This window comes from Sinohyriopsis cumingii, unplaced genomic scaffold (genome assembly GCF_028554795.1).
Source record: "Sinohyriopsis cumingii isolate HCF-2022 unplaced genomic scaffold, ASM2855479v2 utg002482l, whole genome shotgun sequence".
Taxonomy (NCBI): domain Eukaryota; kingdom Metazoa; phylum Mollusca; class Bivalvia; order Unionida; family Unionidae; genus Sinohyriopsis; species Sinohyriopsis cumingii.
In genome coordinates, this window is record NW_028316226.1 from 291,509 (window position 1) to 312,543 (window position 21,035).

General features: G+C 35.3%; 6 non-coding genes across 6 annotated transcripts; 3 read left to right on the forward strand and 3 right to left on the reverse strand.

The window, feature by feature from the left end:
• Positions 1 to 939: 939 nt before the first annotated feature.
• Trnag-gcc (transfer RNA glycine (anticodon GCC)) lies at positions 940 to 1,010 on the reverse strand. The gene has a single exon. It is a non-coding gene; the product is annotated as a tRNA-Gly (tRNA).
• Positions 1,011 to 2,442: 1,432 nt separating this feature from the next.
• Positions 2,443 to 2,514, forward strand: Trnap-ugg (transfer RNA proline (anticodon UGG)). The gene has a single exon. It is a non-coding gene; the product is annotated as a tRNA-Pro (tRNA).
• Positions 2,515 to 9,191: 6,677 nt separating this feature from the next.
• Positions 9,192 to 9,262, reverse strand: Trnag-gcc (transfer RNA glycine (anticodon GCC)). The gene has a single exon. It is a non-coding gene; the product is annotated as a tRNA-Gly (tRNA).
• A 1,432-nt stretch (positions 9,263 to 10,694) lies between these two features.
• On the forward strand, positions 10,695 to 10,766 carry Trnap-ugg (transfer RNA proline (anticodon UGG)). The gene has a single exon. It is a non-coding gene; the product is annotated as a tRNA-Pro (tRNA).
• Positions 10,767 to 17,393: 6,627 nt separating this feature from the next.
• Trnag-gcc (transfer RNA glycine (anticodon GCC)) lies at positions 17,394 to 17,464 on the reverse strand. The gene has a single exon. It is a non-coding gene; the product is annotated as a tRNA-Gly (tRNA).
• Positions 17,465 to 18,896: 1,432 nt separating this feature from the next.
• Trnap-ugg (transfer RNA proline (anticodon UGG)) lies at positions 18,897 to 18,968 on the forward strand. The gene has a single exon. It is a non-coding gene; the product is annotated as a tRNA-Pro (tRNA).
• The last annotated feature ends 2,067 nt before the right edge of the window (positions 18,969 to 21,035 follow it).

Consider the following 21,035-nt stretch of genomic DNA (forward strand, 5'->3'; position numbering starts at 1 on the left):
TTGTAGATATAACAGTATGTCGTACATTTATTCTTAATGACGTTGTAGAGTTTTGAAATTGCAGGCTGATTATAGTTCTATTTGTTGTCCTCTGAAATGTAATGAAACCCATGACAGGTTGATCATCTAAACATTTACATCTCCAATGATGACTTTCCTACATATGACATTGTGCAGGCATAAACTTTGAACTCTTGTGTGATTTCGAACGAGAGAGAGAGAGAGAGAGAGAGACAGAGAGAGAGAGAGAGAGAGAGAGAGAGTGCGAGGGAGAGAGAGGGAGAGAGAGAGAGAGAGGGAGCGAGAGAGAGAGAGGGAGAGAGAGAGGTCAATGATCGTTTGATACAGTAATCTGTAAATAACACAAAAACATTGTGAATGGGAACTTAGTATCATTCCTTTCAGTCTGGATTTGAAATCAGTTCAATGAAATTCGAGTCAAAGTTGGCTGGAGAAGGTCAAACGTGAAACGAGGTTTACAGACAGACATAAATGTTGAAATAAATTGAAGACATCTCTAAAAGAGTATTCTAGTGTCATAAAGTAAATGATAATAACACGTTCAGTACACTGAAATGTTCTTGTGTTAAAATAATTAAGGGCGATAGGCATCGTCATCCGGATTTAAAGATTAACCTCTAACTGAAAAATGAAGGTTATTACGCTCTTCCTACAGTTCCAATTAGAAACTCCTTATAGACAAGATAAGGATCTGTCCCATTGTAATGGAAAGCTGTTTTGCACCAACATCCATCTTTTTTTCCGGGAAGCGAGGGACACTCAGTGTGAGACATCCAAGCTTCTGATTCAAGGACTGTTCCGATTTCAGTTGTGGAGTTGGCATAAAACACAAAAGTGAGCGAAAATTAGACTAGGGCAAAAAGAGTTATTACAAATATTGGATTATGCAAACATTCTAAAATTATATTTAAAAAAATTTGCATCGGCCGGGAATCGAACCCGGGCCGCCCGCGTGGCAGGCGAGCATTCTACCACTGAACCACCGATGCACATTATTCCCTTGCTTCGTAAGGGCCTATCTCCCCACCGTGTCTTTACCTTAACTGCCTAATGTCATTTACATGTCTGTGTCATCTAATTCAGTAGGCGTTGATTTATTGATTGACTGCCTATGGGGTTACAATGCATGCTGTTAGAGTAAACCGACACAACACATCTCTTTATTTGATTCTGAAACGGCGTAGATTACTTGGATTGAAGCACTTTCTAAATTGGAGACAGCCACATGATTTCTCACTTGCTAGTCTCTTCAAAGGTCTTGTCTGCTTGAATTTCATCTCACATCTATCCACAAGATGCATTTTAGTAGAAAACGGTATTCGTTTTCAAGGAGGTTGTAAATAGAACAAAGTCTATCCGGAATTGGTTTTTAAGCAAAATATTGATGGACGAATTCATAATATTTGTACAGATTTCCTATCATATCTTTAACGAAAGATGAATGTGCTGCTTAGAGAGAACCTAAAACGAACCTTGCCTAATCCACCTACTGGAATTATCTTTTATGTTGTTGTGAAAATCAACTGTCAAATTAATGGTATGACCGTCGACTAGAATGGCAAATTTGGCTTCCATCGACATACATCAGCATGCATTCATCTTTATGCATAATCCAAGTGTCAAATGGGCACGCCGGCGAATGGAGAATGCTGTTTGATCAACGAATTGTCCAAGGGTCTATCGGCAGCAATTAATATTATGTAGATCTGAAACTCTTGATTATTATCAACAGTAAAATTCAGATGAGTTGGATTTCATTTAGAAGCATGCAAATAAAATATCATTTTAATTCTAAATATGTCTTCGTCATCGGAAATCGACTTTATCTTAAAGCATGTTAGTCTAAACAAAGTCAACTAATTACTTTTCATTTATTACCCACAACAACAATCAGCTTGATTGCATAGTTTCGGTCTTGAATTTAGAGAACCAGTCTGTGTATACAACAATGAATAATGTCATCCATAAATTACATATATTACAAAACACAATCTTCAGAGAAAACTAAGAGAGAAAAAGAAAACACTTTATAGGAACATTAAGTTCCTTCCTATCATCTGGTCTTAAATGATGCAAAGATTATTAAAATTCATTAAATTTAGTTTGATCATGGGTCATTTGCGACAGTTTTTTCTCCTTGGAAGAAGGATTTATATGTGTATGTCTCATAGATTTGGGAGATTAGCTTTGAAGCAAACTGAATAGTAAATGATATCAAAAGACTGATATTTCGAAACAATACTATTTGTGCATGAAATGTACACAAGGAAATGAAATATGTACGTTTCATCTATGATATAATCTTTTCATGTGCAAGGATCTGAGTAACAGCAGCGCACGGATATCAAGCTGTAGATAAGGTACGGCTCGTATGCAGGACAAATATAAAGGCGGATAATGGCACGATTATTTCCCATGTGAGGCTCGTTGGTCTAGGGGTATGATTCTCGCTTTGGGTGCGAGAGGTCCCGGGTTCAAATCCCGGACGAGCCCACCATTTTGGAAATCAAAGTTAATACTCATTTTGTAGTATCCTGGTAAATGGTTGAAGCAATCTTTCGGGACAGCCATGAGTGAAATATTTCATTTTCAATTATTCGTGTAAATGCAATACTTTTGACGGATTGATTTCGGAAACGCTGGTGAATTGTCATTTCTCCAAAACTTGAAATAGGTTTTCATATAGTTAGTCAAGTACAATTAATTGGAAGTTAACTTCCCAGAACCCCATTTACGACTTCAGCTTCAGAGGATGTACGGAAATTCTTGAACAAATATAACTACTGTATGGACCAGTGGATTAGCATAGTTTTTCATTGCACTCTTATCTTCCTCTGAACAAAGTTAACCTCCACACCCATACAGAAAAAGTTTGTTTTAGACATCCTTATCAAAATGTATGCTAATAATTATTTAACTTCTGCCAGTTTTGATTGCATAGTTTCATTCTTGAATTTAGAGAACCAGTTTATGTATACAAGAAAGACTAATCTTAACCACAATTACATGTCAGAAAACACCATCGTCAGAGAAAACTAAGAGAAAAAAAAACACTTTATAGTGACACTAAGTTCCTTCTTATCCTATGCAATAATGATTAAAATTCATTAAAATCAGTTTTTCCTTTGGTCATTTGCGACAGTTTTTTTTTTTGGCCTTGGAATAAGGACTTATATTTGGGTCATTATCTTCATTATTTGGACATAATATCGACAAGTAACTGGAGAAGAAAGCCTGGCGATGAATGTAAAAACAAAAGTAATTTGAAGTTATTCTGTCTTCTTGTTCTGAAGCAAATTGAATAGTTTAATGATGACGAAAGACTAAGATTTTGAAACTTTACTAGTTGTGTATGAAATGTACTCATTCTCAAAAAGGAGCATGCCCATCAAGATATATAGACAGATAAAGCTATCGGTCAATCGATAGATTGATATATAGATATATATTTCATCATTCCAACGAAGGAAGATACCCATCAAGAGAATCAAAATACTTGAACAGGCAATACAATAGACATATAGGCAGACAAACAGGCAGACAGGTTTACAGTGGATTGAGATTGAAACAGACATACAGTTATACATAGAGACAGACAGATAGATGCGAATGAATCTATGTACCATAAAGGTCCCGAAGAATGTTCATTAAAAGTAAATAAATTAAATGCCTTTTGGTTTCCTCTGCATTCTCTTTATACAGTTTAAACAATACATAACATAAAACAGTTTTCGCATCATATGAACTATATTTTTAACTTTACAATTTTCACTTGTTTTAACGTTAATTGCTAGGTCTGAATTAATTAGAAACATTCACCACTTACTACCATTCGATTTACACTTTTAAAAACCAGGCTTGTCGATACTCGGAAGACTGGATCTCGCCCAAAATGCTCCTTATATTTTCATTTCCTTTGTAAGCTCTATTCAAAGTGTAACTTTGAAACGCATCAGGAAATTGTTGTTGCAAATCACACAAATATTCACACAAATATTCTCTTGCAAACTTTGATTCATATGCTGAACATCGATTGAAACTAACAAATAACGTAATTGTTATCTTTTGTTGTGTAAGATTGTAAGGAATGTAAAGAAGAAAAAATAAGAACGTCGATTAAAACCAGCAAAGAACATGTGTGCGTGTGTGTGTGTGTGTGTGTCTGTGTGTGTGTGTGTGTGTGTGTGTGTGTGTGTGATTTGGATTTTTAACGTAGCTTTAATAATTTATCAGTCATATCGCTACGATGTCCGCAGTGCCACAGATTATAGTTATGTCTAGCACTGGGGCATCATACCGCAGACATGTAGCATGATGTCCCACCCAGTCATATTATCCTGACACCAGGCGGACCAGTCCTAACACTAACCTCTTAATGCTGAGCGTGAAGCGAGGCAGCTGCTAGTAGCATTTTGTAAGTCTTTGGTATGACTCGACCGGGGATCAGCAAAGAACGTAATTGGTAGGTTGTGATTTTTCTTGTTGAGAATCTTTATTCTTCTAAAAACATCAAGTCTCAGTTTACCCACTTTCTTGATTTTCTAACCTATTTCACGAAAAGCAACAAGCAAACATCATTAAATGTTGTTGATTGTTACAAATCGTGTGGGAGATATGTATTGGGAATTTGACAATGCTCCTGAACGTACGACTTATTGGAAAAGTATTTTACGTAACAATTGATGAACCTCCTTTAAAACTATTCTAGTGTCCAGATTATGTTTTAAAGTAAGTATATGATACTAGTTTAAGATGATGCGCCAAAGCATATTCACGCCTGAATTTTCAATCAAGTGTTCGGTTCATTAGAAAGCGAAACCATACAAAAGGCATATGGTCAATTAAGTGTTTTATCGTTGCAGTTCAAAGATGAACAAGTAAGTCAAATTAGGAAAACTTTGATGTTCAAAAAAATTCACATTTACTCTGCGAATGTATGTCTGTCCATATAATCAGTAAAAATTAAGAATAAAATGTCTTCAGTTAGTTCGCTCTAAAATTGTAAGACATGTTCATGAAACTTGGTCTGTCCTTATTTCAAAATCAACAAATTTCATTTTACTCCCGTTCTCTTATTGTGTGTGTCTGAAGGTGATAAATACCGACTACCACTTGATCAATATCATAAGTAGGTAACATCTTTGGCTAGAGAGTTTATTCTGTTTCTCGGATTTTCAAATGCAACTGTTTCTGCTATAACTATGCATCACCACGGCTCCTGTTCATTCACTGGCTTCGTATGTAACTGCACGTGTTACATTTCCAATAAGTACCATGTGCTTGAAGAGGGTTTCCGTTCTTTTAAATGTTTTGAACGCAACTGATCGTGCAAAAATTGTGATAATCACCATGTCCTGGAAGAGGTCTTCTGCTCTTGCTGAGGAGTATAATGCAGTGTATGGCTTCAGACACCATGTGCGGCCAGTGATTTCTCTCCCTTTAAAGGTTTCAATTGAAATAAATAGTCGCATAATTGCGATTCGAATTCAATTGAATATATTATAATTTTCTTCCTAAGTTATGCTTTCGGTGAAAATAATATCGGTGTTTTCTCGTTGTGTATGTGGCATATGTTGGGAAGTTATATTTGTAGTTGTAGATGGCTAGATGATCAACCTGTCTTGCATTTCTTTACCTTTCAGAGATCAATCTTCAGGACTTCAATCAGCCTCAGCTTTCAAAAGTTGACAACCCTATTAAGAATAAATATGCTTGATAAAGTTATATTTACAGTTATACGGTGCAACATTTTGGAATTGTTATCTTCACAGAGCTGTAACAACAATAAGTCATCTTGCAGATGCGGAACGTCGATTGAAACCAAAAAAGAACATAATTGTTAGTTTTAATTTGTAAGCTTGTAAAGAATGTAAGAAAGAAAAAAAGATCGACTTTAACCAACAAAGAACGTACTTGTTACATTTGTTTTGCAAGCTTTTAAGGAATGTAAAAGAAAAAAAGAACGTGGACTGAAACCAACATAGATCGTAATTGTTATTTTTTGTTTTGTAAAGTTGTATGGAATATAAAGGAGAAAAACTAAGAACGTCAAATGTAACTAACAAAAAACGAAATTGTTAGTTTTGTTTTGTTGAGAATATTTATTCTTCTTAAAACTTCAGGTCTCTGTTTAACCACTTCCTTGATTTTTCAACTTATTTCTCGAAATACATCGAACAAGCGTCATTAAATATTGTTGATGTTGCAAAATCGTGTGGGAAATATGTGTTTGGAATTAACAATGCTCCTGAACCCATGCCTTACAGGAAAGGTATTTAACGTAACAATTGATGAATCTCCTTTAAATATATCCTAATGTCCCGATTATTCCCGTTTGCAAGTTTATTCTGTTGTATAATGTCAAATTTAGGAAATCTACTCCTTATTCCATTTCTTTTTCGTTTTAATTTTAATTGATGAATGTTGGTTGTTATATCCAGTCAGGAAACTATTTTTCCTCCACATGGGTCCAAACGAGGAAACTATCCTCAATACACCTAACGTACAAAAATGGTAATTTATGGCCGTTGCACACTTTTCTTTCTCCAAGTATACAGTTTTAAGAGGCTGTAAGTTTGGTCAGTTTTTTCCAGGAAATCATTTGTATCTTTAAAATATGGATAGTGTTTCTGCGCCAAAGTGTTTCGATTAAAATAAATCCGCTCGGCAACACGCTCAGTCTGTCTTGAACAATCTGAAACAATGTGCCACTTGTCCGAACTTCGCTTGGCATAGTCCAGTTCTAGACCGGTTTGTGACTTTTCGGATAAATATAACAATACCTTGGTATTGAATTCGGAATACAGCAGTCGAATTCCTTGTGTTCAGAAATCTACCTAAACATACTTTTCCAAGACTTCGTCTGATTTCCATTTACTATTCAAAAATATCGTCTGACTTCCATGTTTTCTGCAAGTTTCCGTCTGACTTTTATTTACCTTTTCAAGATTCAATCCGAGTCACATTTCTGTCTCACTTCAAACTGGGTTTGTAATAGGCTGATAATATTGCAAAATCATTTCATTGTAGCTCTAATTCCAAAATGTACTGATGAAAGACATTGGTGGCATTACTTTTACTAGACTTCTTGATTGCCAGAGAATTGTTTTAGCATTAGTTTTGCAACTCCCTATTTTATGATTTACTGAGGTTTGAGTTCTGGATAGAAACATCAGGTGTGCTTTTGTTTCGATAGGCAGAAATGCATTTCTGCACATTCTCAGGCATACAGTTCTATGAATACTATGGCATGCAGTTTAATACATCCTCAATGACAAAATAATTGCTTTTGATTTTTGGATTCACGGGGCATCTATCAAACGAGGGACATTCTGTGTGAGAAACCCCATCTCCTGATGGAAGACTTTAAGTTGTGGCGTTGGCATACAAAACATAAGTGAGCGACAATTAGGTTACAGCGAAAAACGCTAGTACAATTTAGGACCATGCACACATTCTGAATGTAAAAGTATCCTTTCATCGACTTGGAATCAAATGAAGGCCGCCAGCGTCTGTGTGTATATATATATATATATATATATATATATATATATATATATATATATATATATATATATATATATATATATATATATATATATATATATATATATATATATGGCTCTTAGATCTTTCTACAAGACACATGCAAGTAGAGAAATGGTGTTCATTTCTAAGGAGGTTGTGAATCAAATAAAATCCGTCCTGAATTAGTTTGTAAGCAAGACATTAATGGACGCAATTCGCACTATTGGTACAGTTTTCCTATCCTAAAGTTTGGTGTATTGCTTAGATAAAACCTGCAATCAACTTTGCCTAATGCATCTACTGCAAATATATTTGTTTCGTTTACTATAATATTCAACCCTGGCAGCAAGATCATGTATAATACTAAAGGTTTAGTAAAGAACATGCCAAATATCTGGTACACCAGGATTTCCTTAGGAAAAACTAATGATCTGATCTCAAATCAAAATAAAGATGTTTTCATACAAAATTAATAATCTTACTTTATAATCTACAACCATATACACAATAAGCCTTCAATATGTTATTGATAAAAAAGACATTATTCAGATAGGCCCAATCTCCTACCCGCAATTAAGGAGAAACTTCAATCACACAGTAGAAATACAGTATAGATAACAATTTGCCTTTTAAAAAAAAATGATTGTATGTTGTTTACACATATATGTATGTTTGCGTGCGTGCATGTTTGCGCATGAGGATATAGTTTATCTTTCAAACGGTGTAATTGTAGATATAACAGTATGTCGTACATTTATTCTTAATGACGTTGTAGAGTTTTGAAATTGCAGGCTGATTATAGTTCTATTTGTTGTCCTCTGAAATGCAATGAAACCCATGACAGGTTGATGACTTTCCTACATATGACATTGTGCAGGCATAAACTTTGAACTCTTGTGTGATTTCGAACGAGAGAGAGAGAGAGAGAGACAGAGAGAGAGAGAGAGAGAGAGAGAGAGAGCGAGTGCGAGGGAGAGAGAGGGAGAAAGAGAGAGAGAGGGAGCGAGAGAGAGAGAGAGGGAGAGAGAGAGGTCAATGATCGTTTGATACAGTAATCTGTAAATAACACAAAAACATTGTGAGTGGGAACTTAGTATCATTCCTTTCAGTCTGGATTTGAAATCAGTTCAATGAAATTTGAGTCAAAGTTGGCTGGAGAAGGTCAAACGTGAAACGAGGTTTACAGACAGACATAAATGTTGAAATAAATTGAAGACATCTCTAAAAGAGTATTCTAGTGTCATAAAGTAAATGATAATAACACGTTCAGTACACTGAAATGTTCTTGTGTTAAAATAATTAAGGGCGATAGGCATCGTCATCCGGATTTAAAGATTAACCTCTAACTGAAAAATGAAGGTTATTACGCTCTTCCTACAGTTCCAATTAGAAACTCCTTATAGACAAGATAAGGATCTGTCCCATTGTAATGGAAAGCTGTTTTGCACCAACATCCATCTTTGTTTCCGGGAAGCGAGGGACACTCAGTGTGAGACATCCAAGCTTCTGATTCAAGGACTGTTCCGATTTCAGTTGTGGAGTTGGCATAAAACACAAAAGTGAGCGAAAATTAGACTAGGGCAAAAAGAGTTATTACAAATATTGGATTATGCAAACATTCTAAAATTATATTTAAAAAAATTTGCATCGGCCGGGAATCGAACCCGGGCCGCCCGCGTGGCAGGCGAGCATTCTACCACTGAACCACCGATGCACATTATTCCCTTGCTTCGTAAGGGCCTATCTCCCCACCGTGTCTTTACCTTAACTGCCTAATGTCATTTACATGTCTGTGTCATCTAATTCAGTAGGCGTTGATTTATTGATTGACTGCCTATGGGGTTACAATGCATGCTGTTAGAATAAACCGACACAACACATCTCTTTATTTGATTCTGAAACGGCGTAGATTACTTGGATTGAAGCACTTTCTAAATTGGAGACAGCCACATGATTTCTCACTTGCTAGTCTCTTCAAAGGTCTTGTCTGCTTGAATTTCATCTCACATCTATCCACAAGATGCATTTTAGTAGAAAACGGTATTCGTTTTCAAGGAGGTTGTAAATAGAACAAAGTCTATCCGGAATTGGTTTTTAAGCAAAATATTGATGGACGAATTCATAATATTTGTACAGATTTCCTATCATATCTTTAACGAAAGATGAATGTGCTGCTTAGAGAGAACCTAAAACGAACCTTGCCTAATCCACCTACTGGAATTATCTTTTTTGTTGTTGTGAAAATCAACTGTCAAATTAATGGTATGACCGTCGACTAGAATGGCAAATTTGGCTTCCATCGACATACATCAGCATGCATTCATCTTTATGCATAATCCAAGTTTCAAACGGGGACGCCGGCGAATGGAGAATGCTGTTTGATCAACGAATTGTCCAAGGGTCTATCGGCAGCAATTAATATTATGTAGATCTGAAACTCTTGATTATTATCAACAGTAAAATTCAGATGAGTTGGATTTCATTTAGAAGCATGCAAATAAAATATCATTTTAATTCTAAATATGTCTTCGTCATCGGAAATCGACTTTATCTTAAAGCATGTTAGTCTAAACAAAGTCAACTAATTACTTTTCATTTATTACCCACAACAACAATCAGCTTGATTGCATAGTTTCGGTCTTGAATTTAGAGAACCAGTCTGTGTATACAACAATGAATAATGTCATCCATAAATTACATATATTACAAAACACAATCTTCAGAGAAAACTAAGAGAGAAAAAGAAAACACTTTATAGGAACATTAAGTTCCTTCCTATCATCTGGTCTTAAATGATGCAAAGATTATTAAAATTCATTAAATTTAGTTTGATCATGGGTCATTTGCGACAGTTTTTTCTCCTTGGAAGAAGGACTTATATGTGTATGTCTCATAGATTTGGGAGATTAGCTTTGAAGCAAACTGAATAGTAAATGATATCAAAAGACTGATATTTCGAAACAATACTATTTGTGCATGAAATGTACACAAGGAAATGAAATATGTACGTTTCATCTATGATATAATCTTTTCATGTGCAAGGATCTGAGTAACAGCAGCGCACTGATATCAAGCTGTAGATAAGGTACGGCTCGTATGCAGGACAAATATAAAGGCGGATAATGGCACGATTATTTCCCATGTGAGGCTCGTTGGTCTAGGGGTATGATTCTCGCTTTGGGTGCGAGAGGTCCCGGGTTCAAATCCCGGACGAGCCCACCATTTTGGAAATGAAAGTTAATACTCATTTTGTAGTATCCTGGTAAATGGTTGAAGCAATCTCTCGGGACAGCCATGAATGAAATATTTCATTTTCAATTATTCGTGTAAATGCAATACTTTTGACGGATTGATTTCGGAAACGCTGGTGAATTGTCATTTCTCCAAAACTTGAAATAGGTTTTCATATAGTTAGTCAAGTACAATTAATTGGAAGTTAACTTCCCAGAACCCCATTTACGACTTCAGCTTCAGAGGATGTACGGAAATTCTTGAACAAATATAACTACTGTATGGACCAGTGGATTAGCATAGTTTTTCATTGCACTCTTATCTTCCTCTGAACAAAGTTAACCTCCACACCCATACAGAAAAAGTTTGTTTTAGACATCCTTATCAAAATGTATGCTAATAATTATTTAACTTCTGCCAGTTTTGATTGCATAGTTTCATTCTTGAATTTAGAGAACCAGTTTATGTATACAAGAAAGACTTAACCACAATTACATATGTCAGAAAACACCATCGTCAGAGAAAACTAAGAGAAAAAAAAACACTTTATAGTGACACTAAGTTCCTTCTTATCCTATGCAATAATGATTAAAATTCATTAAAATCAGTTTTTCCTTTGGTCATTTGCGACAGTTTTTTTTTGGTCTTGGAATAAGGACTTATCTTGGGTCATTATCTTCATTATTTGGACATAATATCGACAAGTAACTGGAGAAGAAAGCCTGGCGATGAATGTAAAAACAAAAGTAATTTGAAGTTATTCTGTCTTCTTGTTCTGAAGCAAATTGAATAGTTTAATGATGACGAAAGACTAAGATTTTGAAACTTTACTAGTTGTGTATGAAATGTACTCATTCTCAAAAAGGAGCATGCCCATCAAGATATATAGACAGATAAAGCTATCGGTCAATCGATAGATTGATATATAGATATATATTTCATCATTCCAACGAAGGAAGATACCCATCAAGAGAATCAAAATACTTGAACAGGCAATACAATAGACATATAGGCAGACAAACAGGCAGACAGGTTTACAGTGGATTGAGATTGAAACAGACATACAGTTATACATAGAGACAGACAGATAGATGCGAATGAATCTATGTACCATAAAGGTCCCGAAGAATGTTCATTAAAAGTAAATAAATTAAATGCCTTTTGGTTTCCTCTGCATTCTCTTTATGCAGTTTAAACAATACATAACATAAAACAGTTTTCGCATCATATGAACTATATTTTTAACTTTACAATTTTCACTTGTTTTAACGTTAATTGCTAGGTCTGAATTAATTAGAAACATTCACCACTTACTACCATTCGATTTACACTTTTAAAAACCAGGCTTGTCGATACTCGGAAGACTGGATCTCGCCCAAAATGCTCCTTATATTTTCATTTCCTTTGTAAGCTCTATTCAAAGTGTAACTTTGAAACGCATCAGGAAATTGTTGTTGCAAATCACACAAATATTCACACAAATATTCTCTTGCAAACTTTGATTCATATGCTGAACATCGATTGAAACTAACAAATAACGTAATTGTTATCTTTTGTTGTGTAAGGTTGTAAGGAATGTAAAGAAGAAAAAATAAGAACGTCGATTAAAACCAGCAAAGAACATGTGTGCGTGTGCGCGAGTGTGTGTGTGTGTGTGTGATTTGGATTTTTAACGTAACTTTAATAATTTATCAGTCATATCGCTACGATGTCCGCAGTGCCACAGATTATAGTTATGTCTAGCACTGGGGCATCATGCCGCAGACATGTAGCATGATGTCCCACCCAGTCATATTATCCTGACACCAGGCGGACCAGTCCTAACACTAACCTCTTAATGCTGAGCGTGAAGCGAGGCAGCTGTTAGTAGCATTTTGTAAGTCTTTGGTATGACTCGACCGGGGATCAGCAAAGAACGTAATTGGTAGGTTGTGATTTTTCTTGTTGAGAATCTTTATTCTTCTTAAAACATCAAGTCTCAGTTTACCCACTTTCTTGATTTTCTAACCTATTTCACGAAAAGCAACAAGCAAACATCATTAAATGTTGTTGATTGTTACAAATCGTGTGGGAGATATGTATTGGGAATTTGACAATGCTCCTGAACGTACGACTTATTGGAAAAGTATTTTACGTAACAATTGATGAACCTCCTTTAAAACTATTCTAGTGTCCAGATTATGTTTTAAAGTAAGTATATGATACTAGTTTAAGATGATGCGCCAAAGCATATTCACGCCTGAATTTTCAATCAAGTGTTCGGTTCATTAGAAAGCGAAACCATACAAAAGGCATATGGTCAATTAAGTGTTTTATCGTTGCAGTTCAAAGATGAACAAGTAAGTCAAATTAGGAAAACTTTGATGTTCAAAAAAATTCACATTTACTCTGCGAATGTATGTCTGTCCATATAATCAGTAAGAATTAAGAATAAAATGTCTTCAGTTAGTTCGCTCTAAAATTGTAAGACATGTTCATGAAACTTGGTCTGTCCTTATTTCAAAATCAACAAATTTCATTTTACTCCCGTTCTCTTATTGTGTGTGTCTGAAGGTGATAAATACCGACTACCACTTGATCAATATCATAAGTAGGTAACATCTTCGGCTAGAGAGTTTATTCTGTTTCTCGGATTTTCAAATGCAACTGTTTCTGCTATAACTATGCATCACCACGGCTCCTGTTCATTCACTGGCTTCGTATGTAACTGCACGTGTTACATTTCCAATAAGTACCATGTGCTTGAAGAGGGTTTCCGTTCTTTTAAATGTTTTGAACGCAACTGATCGTGCAAAAATTGTGATAATCACCATGTCCTGGAAGAGGTCTTCTGCTCTTGCTGAGGAGTATAATGCAGTGTATGGCTTCAGACACCATGTGCGGCCAGTGATTTCTCTCCCTTTAAAGGTTTCAATTGAAATAAATAGTCGCATAATTGCGATTCGAATTCAATTGAATATATTATAATTTTCTTCCTAAGTTATGCTTTCGGTGAAAATAATATCGGTGTTTTCTCGTTGTGTATGTGGCATATGTTGGGAAGTTATATTTGTAGTTGTAGATGGCTAGATGATCAACCTGTCTTGCATTTCTTTACCTTTCAGAGATCAATCTTCAGGACTTCAATCAGCCTCAGCTTTCAAAAGTTGACAACCCTATTAAGAATAAATATGCTTGATAAAGTTATATTTACAGTTATACGGTGCAACATTTTGGAATTGTTATCTTCACAGAGCTGTAACAACAATAAGTCATCTTGCAGATGCGGAACGTCGATTGAAACCAAAAAAGAACATAATTGTTAGTTTTAATTTGTAAGCTTGTAAAGAATGTAAGAAAGAAAAAAAGATCGACTTTAACCAACAAAGAACGTACTTGTTACATTTGTTTTGCAAGCTTTTAAGGAATGTAAAAGAAAAAAAGAACGTGGACTGAAACCAACATAGATCGTAATTGTTATTTTTTGTTTTGTAAAGTTGTATGGAATATAAAGGAGAAAAACTAAGAACGTCAAATGTAACTAACAAAAAACGAAATTGTTAGTTTTGTTTTGTTGAGAATATTTATTCTTCTTAAAACTTCAGGTCTCTGTTTAACCACTTGCTTGATTTTTCAACTTATTTCTCGAAATACATCGAACAAGCGTCATTAAATCTTGTTGATGTTGCAAAATCGTGTGGGAAATATGTGTTTGGAATTAACAATGCTCCTGAACCCATGCCTTACAGGAAAGGTATTTAACGTAACAATTGATGAATCTCCTTTAAATATATCCTAATGTCCCGATTATTCCCGTTTGCAAGTTTATTCTGTTGTATAATGTCAAATTTAGGAAATCTACTCCTTATTCCATTTCTTTTTCGTTTTAATTTTAATTGATGAATGTTGGTTGTTATATCCAGTCAGGAAACTATTTTTCCTCCACATGGGTCCAAACGAGGAAACTATCCTCAATACACCTAACGTACAAAAATGGTAATTTATGGCCGTTGCACACTTTTCTTTCTCCAAGTATACAGTTTTAAGAGGCTGTAAGTTTGGTCAGTTTTTTCCAGGAAATCATTTGTATCTTTAAAATATGGATAGTGTTTCTGCGCCAAAGTGTTTCGATTAAAATAAATCCGCTCGGCAACACGCTCAGTCTGTCTTGAACAATCTGAAACAATGTGCCACTTGTCCGAACTTCGCTTGGCATAGTCCAGTTCTAGACCGGTTTGTGACTTTTCGGATAAATATAACAATACCTTGGTATTGAATTCGGAATACAGCAGTCGAATTCCCTTGTGTTCAGAAATCTACCTAAACATACTTTTCCAAGACTTCGTCTGATTTCCATTTACTATTCAAAAATATCGTCTGACTTCCATGTTTTCTGCAAGTTTCCGTCTGACTTTTATTTACCTTTTCAAGATTCAATCCGAGTCACATTTCTGTCTCACTTCAAACTGGGTTTGTAATAGGCTGATAATATTGCAAAATCATTTCATTGTAGCTCTAATTCCGAAATGTACTGATGAAAGACATTGGTGGCATTACTTTTACTAGACTTCTTGATTGCCAGAGAATTGTTTTAGCATTAATTTTGCAACTCCCTATTTTATGATTTACTGAGGTTTGAGTTCTGGATAGAAACATCAGGTGTGCTTTTGTTTCGATAGGCAGAAATGCATTTCTGCACATTCTCAGGCATACAGTTCTATGAATACTATGGCATGCAGTTTAATACATCCTCAATGACAAAATAATTGCTTTTGATTTTTGGATTCACGGGGCATCTATCAAGCGAGGGACATTCTGCGTGAGAAACCCCATCTCCTGATGGAAGACTTTAAGTTGTGGCCTTGGCATACAAAACATAAGTGAGCGACAATTAGGTTACAGCGAAAACGCTAGTACAATTTAGGACCATGCACACATTCTGAATGTAAAAGTATCCTTTCATCGACTTGGAATCAAATGAAGGTCGCCAGCGTCTGTGTATATATATATATATATATATATATATATATATATATATATATATATATATATATATATATATATGGCTCTTAGATCTTTATACAAGACACATGCAAGTAGAGACATGGTGTTCATTTCTAAGGAGGTTGTGAATCAAATAAAATCCGTCCTGAATTAGTTTGTAAGCAAGACATTAATGGACGCAATTCGCACTATTGGTACAGTTTTCCTATCCTAAAGTTTGGTGTATTGCTTAGATAAAACCTGCAATCAACTTTGCCTAATGCATCTACTGCAAATATATTTGTTTCGTTTACTATAATATTCAACCCTGGCAGCAAGATCATGTATAATACTAAAGGTTTAGTAAAGAACATGCCAAATATCTGGTACACCAGGATTTCCTGAGGAAAAACTAATGATCTGATCTCAAATCCAAATAAAGATGTTTTCATACAAAATTAATAATCTTACTTTATAATCTACAACCATATACACAATAAGCCTTCAATATGTTATTGATAAAAAAGACATTATTCAGATAGGCCCAATCTCCTACCCGCAATTAAGGAGAAACTTCAATCACACAGTAGAAATACAGTATAGATAACAGTTTGCCTTTTAAAAAAAAAATGATTGTATGTTGTTTACACATATATGTATGTTTGCGTGCGTGCATGTTTGCGCATGAGGATATAGTTTATCTTTCAAACGGTGTAATTGTAGATATAACAGTATGTCGTACATTTATTCTTAATGACGTTGTAGAGTTTTGAAATTGCAGGCTGATTATAGTTCTATTTGTTGTCCTCTGAAATGTAATGAAACCCATGACAGGTTGATCATCTAAACATTTACATCTCCAATGATGACTTTCCTACATATGACATTGTGCAGGCATAAACTTTGAACTCTTGTGTGATTTCGAACGAGAGAGAGAGAGAGAGAGAGAGAGAGACAGAGAGAGAGAGAGAGAGAGTGCGAGGGAGAGAGAGGGAGAAAGAGAGAGAGAGGGAGCGAGAGAGAGAGAGGGAGAGAGAGAGGTCAATGATCGTTTGATACAGTAATCTGTAAATAACACAAAAACATTGTGAATGGGAACTTAGTATCATTCCTTTCAGTCTGGATTTGAAATCAGTTCAATGAAATTCGAGTCAAAGTTGGCTGGAGAAGGTCAAACGTGAAACGAGGTTTACAGACAGACATAAATGTTGAAATAAATTGAAGACATCTCTAAAAGAGTATTCTAGTGTCATAAAGTAAATGATAATAACACGTTCAGTACACTGAAATGTTCTTGTGTTAAAATAATTAAGGGCGATAGGCATCGTCATCCGGATTTAAAGATTAACCTCTAACTGAAAAATGAAGGTTATTACGCTCTTCCTACAGTTCCAATTAGAAACTCCTTATAGACAAGATAAGGATCTGTCCCATTGTAATGGAAAGCTGTTTTGCACCAACATCCATCTTTGTTTCCGGGAAGCGAGGGACACTCAGTGTGAGACATCCAAGCTTCTGATTCAAGGACTGTTCCGATTTCAGTTGTGGAGTTGGCATAAAACACAAAAGTGAGCGAAAATTAGACTAGGGCAAAAAGAGTTATTACAAATATTGGATTATGCAAACATTCTAAAATTATATATAAAAAAATTTGCATCGGCCGGGAATCGAACCCGGGCCGCCCGCGTGGCAGGCGAGCATTCTACCACTGAACCACCGATGCACATTATTCCCTTGCTTCGTAAGGGCCTATCTCCCCACCGTGTCTTTACCTTAACTGCCTAATGTCATTTACATGTCTGTGTCATCTAATTCAGTAGGCGTTGATTTATTGATTGACTGCCTATGGGGTTACAATGCATGCTGTTAGAATAAACCGACACAACACATCTCTTTATTTGATTCTGAAACGGCGTAGATTACTTGGATTGAAGCACTTTCTAAATTGGAGACAGCCACATGATTTCTCACTTGCTAGTCTCTTCAAAGGTCTTGTCTGCTTGAATTTCATCTCACATCTATCCACAAGATGCATTTTAGTAGAAAACGGTATTCGTTTTCAAGGAGGTTGTAAATAGAACAAAGTCTATCCGGAATTGGTTTTTAAGCAAAATATTGATGGACGAATTCATAATATTTGTACAGATTTCCTATCATATCTTTAACGAAAGATGAATGTGCTGCTTAGAGAGAACCTAAAACGAACCTTGCCTAATCCACCTACTGGAATTATCTTTTTTGTTGTTGTGAAAATCAACTGTCAAATTAATGGTATGACCGTCGACTAGAATGGCAAATTTGGCTTCCATCGACATACATCAGCATGCATTCATCTTTATGCATAATCCAAGTTTCAAACGGGGACGCCGGCGAATGGAGAATGCTGTTTGATCAACGAATTGTCCAAGGGTCTATCGGCAGCAATTAATATTATGTAGATCTGAAACTCTTGATTATTATCAACAGTAAAATTCAGATGAGTTGGATTTCATTTAGAAGCATGCAAATAAAATATCATTTTAATTCTAAATATGTCTTCGTCATCGGAAATCGACTTTATCTTAAAGCATGTTAGTCTAAACAAAGTCAACTAATTACTTTTCATTTATTACCCACAACAACAATCAGCTTGATTGCATAGTTTCGGTCTTGAATTTAGAGAACCAGTCTGTGTATACAACAATGAATAATGTCATCCATAAATTACATATATTACAAAACACAATCTTCAGAGAAAACTAAGAGAGAAAAAGAAAACACTTTATAGGAACATTAAGTTCCTTCCTATCATCTGGTCTTAAATGATGCAAAGATTATTAAAATTCATTAAATTTAGTTTGATCATGGGTCATTTGCGACAGTTTTTTCTCCTTGGAAGAAGGACTTATATGTGTATGTCTCATAGATTTGGGAGATTAGCTTTGAAGCAAACTGAATAGTAAATGATATCAAAAGACTGATATTTCGAAACAATACTATTTGTGCATGAAATGTACACAAGGAAATGAAATATGTACGTTTCATCTATGATATAATCTTTTCATGTGCAAGGATCTGAGTAACAGCAGCGCACTGATATCAAGCTGTAGATAAGGTACGGCTCGTATGCAGGACAAATATAAAGGCGGATAATGGCACGATTATTTCCCATGTGAGGCTCGTTGGTCTAGGGGTATGATTCTCGCTTTGGGTGCGAGAGGTCCCGGGTTCAAATCCCGGACGAGCCCACCATTTTGGAAATGAAAGTTAATACTCATTTTGTAGTATCCTGGTAAATGGTTGAAGCAATCTCTCGGGACAGCCATGAATGAAATATTTCATTTTCAATTATTCGTGTAAATGCAATACTTTTGACGGATTGATTTCGGAAACGCTGGTGAATTGTCATTTCTCCAAAACTTGAAATAGGTTTTCATATAGTTAGTCAAGTACAATTAATTGGAAGTTAACTTCCCAGAACCCCATTTACGACTTCAGCTTCAGAGGATGTACGGAAATTCTTGAACAAATATAACTACTGTATGGACCAGTGGATTAGCATAGTTTTTCATTGCACTCTTATCTTCCTCTGAACAAAGTTAACCTCCACACCCATACAGAAAAAGTTTGTTTTAGACATCCTTATCAAAATGTATGCTAATAATTATTTAACTTCTGCCAGTTTTGATTGCATAGTTTCATTCTTGAATTTAGAGAACCAGTTTATGTATACAAGAAAGACTAATCTTAACCACAATTACATATGTCAGAAAACACCATCGTCAGAGAAAACTAAGAGAAAAGAAAACACTTTATAGTGACACTAAGTTCCTTCTTATCCTATGCAATAATGATTAAACTTCATTAAAATCAGTTTTTCCTTTGGTCATTTGCGACAGTTTTTTTTGGCCTTGGAATAAGGACTTATATTTGGGTCATTATCTTCATTATTTGGACATAATATCGACAAGTAACTGGAGAAGAAAGCCTGGCGATGAATGTAAAAACAAAAGTAATTTGAAGTTATTCTGTCTTCTTGTTCTGAAGCAAATTGAATAGTTTAATGATGACGAAAGACTAAGATTTTGAAACTTTACTAGTTGTGTATGAAATGTACTCATTCTCAAAAAGGAGCATGCCCATCAAGATATATAGACAGATAAAGCTATCGGTCAATCGATAGATTGATATATAGATATTTATTTCATCATTCCAACGAAGGAAGATACCCATCAAGAGAATCAAAAAACTTGAACAGGCAATACAATAGACATATAGGCAGACAAACAGGCAGACAGGTTTACAGTGGATTGAGATTGAAACAGACATACAGTTATACATAGAGACAGACAGATAGATGCGAATGAATCTATGTACCATAAAGGTCCCGAAGAATGTTCATTAAAAGTAAATAAATTAAATGCCTTTTGGTTTCCTCTGCATTCTCTTTATACAGTTTAAACAATACATAACATAAAACAGTTTTCGCATCATATGAACTATATTTTTAACTTTACAATTTTCACTTGTTTTAACGTTAATTGCTAGGTCTGAATTAATTAGAAACATTCACCACTTACTACCATTCGATTTACACTTTTAAAAACCAGGCTTGTCGATACTCGGAAGACTGGATCTCGCCCAAAATGCTCCTTATATTTTCATTTCCTTTGTAAGCTCTATTCAAAGTGTAACTTTGAAACGCATCAGGAAATTGTTGTTGCAAATCACACAAATATTCACACAAATATTCTCTTGCAAACTTTGATTCATATGCTGAACATCGATTGAAACTAACAAATAACGTAATTGTTATCTTTTGTTGTGTAAGGTTGTAAGGAATGCAAAGAAGAAAAAATAAGAACGTCGATTAAAACCAGCAAAGAACATGTGTGCGTGTGCGTGTGTGTGTGTGTGTGTGATTTGGATTTTTAACGTAGCTTTAATAATTTATCAGTCATATCGCTACGATGTCCGCAGTGCGACAAATTATAGTTATGTCTAGCACTGGGGCATCATGCCGCAGACATGTAGCATGATGTCCCACCCAGTCATATTATCCTGACACCAGGCGGACCAGTCCTAACACTAACCTCTTAATGCTGAGCGTGAAGCGAGGCAGCTGTTAGTAGCATTTTGTAAGTCTTTGGTATGACTCGACCGGGGATCAGCAAAGAACGTAATTGGTAGGTTGTCATTTTTCTTGTTGAGAATCTTTATTCTTCTTAAAACATCAAGTCTCAGTTTACCCACTTTCTTGATTTTCTAACCTATTTCACGAAAAGCAACAAGCAAACATCATTAAATGTTGTTGA